Source organism: Lagenorhynchus albirostris, chromosome 9 (genome assembly GCF_949774975.1).
Source record: "Lagenorhynchus albirostris chromosome 9, mLagAlb1.1, whole genome shotgun sequence".
Classification (NCBI taxonomy): Eukaryota; Metazoa; Chordata; class Mammalia; order Artiodactyla; family Delphinidae; genus Lagenorhynchus; species Lagenorhynchus albirostris.
In genome coordinates, this window is record NC_083103.1 from 48,809,399 (window position 1) to 48,814,351 (window position 4,953).

Below are 4,953 nucleotides of genomic sequence, written 5' to 3' on the forward strand. Positions count from 1 at the left end.
TGGGAAGTCTTAGGGGACAGAGTCAGAGGCCTTTGTTTCATACTGCTTCTTTCCTTGCTGTCCAATTACCCCACCTCAATGTCTGGATGACTGAGACACTGGGAACTGGCCAGAGACCCATTGAAACCACCAACCTTCATGTGTGCCTACAAGGCAAGCCGTGACACAACATGGGCCTGGAGGGTCAGGAGATGCTTTTTCAGAGACTGTCAGGTTTCTTTGTTCTTTTCTTAGAATCGAAGAAACTTCTTTTAATTATTACTGAAGAAAGAAAAGGGTCACAAAATGAAAAACAGAACATGGTTGTATAAGCAGGCCTTCATGAAAAGTGTGTATGAGAGATTCTTTTACAAAGAACTGACTAAAGGAGTGTTCAATTATTAGAGTTTGCATAAGAAGACAAAAGCAGAAAGATAAGTGAAATCCAGTTTCATTTTTAAGATATACTAGAAGAAGAAATAGTGCATTTTCTTTTCTTTAAATACTTGGTCTTGAACTGTCATGAGTTGGAGTGCAAGAAAGAGCTCACAACTCCAACGATCAGCTTTCCCTGGCTTATTCGATGAAACAACTTCCAAATCTCAGTGGTTTACTACAAAAAAATAAACCCAACAAAATCATCCTTGCTCATGTTATATGAACACTGTGGGTCATCTGTGGCTATATTCCAGGCTGTGAGTCAGATTCACATCTGCTCCATGTATCTTTTCTATCACTGGTCTAGATTGAAGGAAGAACTCTGGGGACATGATCATTGTCGTAAGCAGAGGAGAAAATTGAGCGCTACTGAGCCAAGCTACATAACACATTTTAACATTTCTGATTATTGTGGCACATTTCAAGACCACTCAAATTCCACTGGTCAAAGAAAGTCAATATTTAACATTCCTTGAGTGAGGAAACCCCCCTCCCATGGTAGAGAGACAAGAGAATAAATATCCTAACAGTAATTCAGCCTATCGCAATTATGTATTGTAACTATTTTCTTCTTTAGCTTCAGCAGTCTCAACTTTAAGTTGGAAGGGTATTAATTACTGTTTCTACATTCCATAGCTCAAGGATCGTGTTCAGCTCTTCTATTCATTCATTCAATAAATATTACTAAGTTTTTTTGGAGACAGAAGGCATATACATGTGAAAAGTTAGTTACATGATGATATAAATTTATATAAATGGATGTCAGGAGACTCTTCTGCTAAGTGTTCAATAAAAGAATTGGTCATTAGTATGAGTCAGAAGTCAGAAAGGAACTGACTTAATGGAAGGAATAAGTCTCATTAGAAGTGGAGCTGTCCAACTGTAGAGCTAATAACATTGAGTGGTAGTAGGCTAAAAAAGAGTGGCAGAGGCTGGAGGCCACTTACCAGAAGGATTTTGTGGCAATTTCAGTACTAGTTGTGGTGTTGGCATTTTAGTCATAAAATTTGTGGTTCAATTCCTCAGTCTGGATGAAGAGTTCACCAAGACCTCAGTTTCTTGTGCCAATCTCAGGCAGTATTTCGACCGTCTTTCACCTAGATGACAATAATGCTTTGAGAGGTTCTTTATGTTTTCCTTTATCATGTGATGAACCTATAAGAATAGGAAGGTCAAACCTCTGCTATCAGACTATAGCGACATACCCGGTTTGATCTGACTGGTAGATCTGTGAGGAGTGGGACCTTGTCATACTGGAGAATTGCCAAACTCTGAAATTTTCTTTCTGAGATTTTCCCTCTCCATCTCAATTCAGTATCCACTGGACTGATAGGTCCTGGACTAGTGGTTAAGGAAGAAAGTATGTATCTATACATTCTTTCTCTGGAATAGACTGAGCACATGATCACAAATCTGCTTGGTCTTGACACCATAGATGGGACTGACCATGGGTGAGAAAAGAAGATAAAAGATAGCAAGGAATATGTGGACATGAGGGGCATCCCGGCGAGCCACACGGTGTATCACTGAGCAGATGACCACAGGTGTGTAGGTGGACAAGATAGCACCTATGTGGGACACACATGTCCCAAAGGCCTTGTAGTGGGCCTCCTGAGAGGCAAGCTGTAGAACTGTCCGAAGGATGAAGATATATGACAGGACAAAAAAGAGCAGGTCCAACACCACTATGAACATGGCCACAGCAATGCCATGGATATTGTTGAAGCGAATGTCCCCACAGGCCAGCCTTACCACACCCACGTACCCATAGTAACAGTGGGCAATCACTGGACCTCAGCAGTAATGGAAGCATCTAAGCAGAAAGGGGAGTGGAGTCATTAGTGTCACAGCCTGAGTCACAGCAGCCAAGCCAGTCTTGGTGATAAGTGGCCCAGTAAGCATGGTGATATAGTGCAGTGGCTTGCAGATGGCCACATAGTGGTCAAAGGCCATGGCCAGCAGCACTGCTGACTCCATGATAGAGAAGGAGTGGAGAAAGAACATCTGGACTAGATTGGCATAGAAGTTGATCTCCTGATCTCTGAACCAAAAAATAGCCAGCATTTTGGGAAGTGTTGTAGAAGAGAAGACCAGATCAGTGGCTGCCAACACGGCCCAAAAGAGGCCCATGGGCTCGTGGAGGGCTGTATCACCTCGAATGATGAAGAGGAGGGTGCAGGTTACCAAGCAGGGCCGAAGCAGAAGGGAATGGAGATCCAGAAGGGAAGCAGAAGGGCCGAAGCAGAAGGGAATGGAGATCCAGACATGCAGTTGCTCCAAACCTGGAATTCCTACCAACAGGAAGGCAGCTGGATGGATTGAGGTAATATTAGAGGCTAGCAAGGCTCCTAAAGATTCTCCTTGTCAGTTTTTACAGGGTCCCTTCTCCCATGTATAACTTCTTGGGAGGATTAGCCCTTATTCTCATTGCTGGACCTTAAACAAAATTAGTAGTCCTGATAGACTAGAGAAGATATAGCCATAGACATGGAGAAGCATAACCCATATTTTCTACCCTTAAGGAACTTTGAATCTCATTTAGTAGATAGAACATTAAACATCATTAAAATGGATATCACAAGACAATTTTATAAAGGAACGGAGAAAAGGTAGTGTTTTCTGTGTTCATGGTGATGTCAGAAATACCCTGATAAAAAGAAGTAAAAATACATTTAAACCAATTTCCTTAGAATATACATTGGTACCTTTCTATCTGATAATCAAGCTAAACTCACAATCACAAAAGCTAATGTTCTGTTCAGAAATCTCAGGCTTGGGTGCCTCGATAAGTCAATTAATAGGGGCATGCAATTTCCAATGCTCATATTAATCACACAATCTGTATATTTTCTCTAACACTACTACATCTGATGTGGTTGCCACTAGCCACACATGGCTATTTAAATTTGTTGAAATTAAATTAAAATTCAATACTTCAGTCACACAAAACACTTTTTAAGTGCTCAGTAACACATGTAACTAGTGGCTACAATATTGGACCATTCAGATACAGAATATTTCCATCACTGCAGAAAGTTCTACTGGAGAGAACTGTTCTAGAATATATCTCCCAAGTCCCTTCCACAACCAAAAATCTCTGTAAATACAGCTCTGCCTCCAGCTTGCTGAAAAATGAACCACCTCTTTTGATTCTCCATCATCTTAATTCAAATTAACTTCCATATTCATGTGGCTCTCCCTCCACCCATCTTCCAGCTCCTTCATTTTCATCACAGGAGACTTCTCATCTTCAGTAAGACTGATATCTGGTTTCCATTTAAAAAAAAAAGCCCTTTATTCCTAACACTATTTAATCTTTCCCTCTTCTCTTATTTTTCTCTTTTCTTTCGAATCCTTAAACATTGGAGTGGCCCAGTTTTTACACAGCTACTCTTCTCTCTTCTAGGTCCAGGTAATGTGTTTTGTTTATGAGCATTAACAAGATAATGAATTTAAAACATTTACCATAACACTGAATAAAGTAAGTACTGAAAGAACTTGCTCTCTTGTCAATATTAGAAGATTTTTGGAAACTTAAAATCTCTAAAATATCATAGTAGTGTTAGGCAGCTGGTTCTAGCTTTCTCCAATTCCAGTGTCCTAAATAACAAGGCTTTATTGCTTCCATTAAAATGCTTTATATGCAATACAAGTTCAGCATATCTAAATTGAAAACAACCTAATTTCTTTCCATGTGGTAGAGAAAAAATTTAGAATCTGAAGGTCTTGTATCAAATCATGACTGCCACTTATACCAGCTGCATGACCTTGCACATATCACTTATCTCCAAGCCTGTTTCTTTGTAAATGGGGAATTGCAATGCTCTACCTCACTTAGTGAAGGCTGTAGGGAGTGTAAGTGGGATTATGTATAAGATCTTTTTGTATAATTCTTTAGTGTTTGCAGAACTTTATTTGCCATTTACATCTCTCCTCCTCCATAGAACTACACTTTTCTTTAAAAAATTATATTGATTAATATTCTCCCTCCCTTGTTTTTATGTTCTCCTCCTTCTATTACCTCAAATCTCTGCTGCTTTTCACAGAAAACATCTAGAAATGCTTATATTCAGTCTCAACCGATTCAAATAGCATTTGGTAATAAAACATTTCATTCCCATTACTTCCCTGGAACTGCTCTCATTCACCACCAATGACCTCCATGATGATGGTGCCATTGTAACTTACCTTCTTTCATGCAACTCAGCCTCTCAGCAACTTTTATCTGAATTACAACTCTCTCCTTTTTAAAACCCTCTTTTCTCTTTGGTACGATGATATTACCATTTCCTACCTTCTTAGATTCTCATTTCACTCCTTTTTCTGCCTTACCTCTAAATATTGAATTCCTGAAGGGCTCAGTATTGAGCTGTGATCAATTTTATATTCACAGAGCATTCAGTAAATATATTCAGTAAATTTCTGGAAAAATATTTTTACTGAATAGGTTAGGGATAAATCCAAGAACAAAGCAGACTAATACCTTTAGTAGAACGTTTGTTCTAATAAAAGAACATAATAATTGAATTACATAGT

At 39.1% G+C, this 4,953-nt stretch overlaps 1 pseudogene; it reads right to left on the reverse strand.

The window, feature by feature from the left end:
- Positions 1–1,765: 1,765 nt before the first annotated feature.
- LOC132526500 (olfactory receptor 52K1-like) lies at positions 1,766–4,615 on the reverse strand (annotated as a pseudogene).
- Between the last annotated feature and the right edge of the window lie 338 nt (positions 4,616–4,953).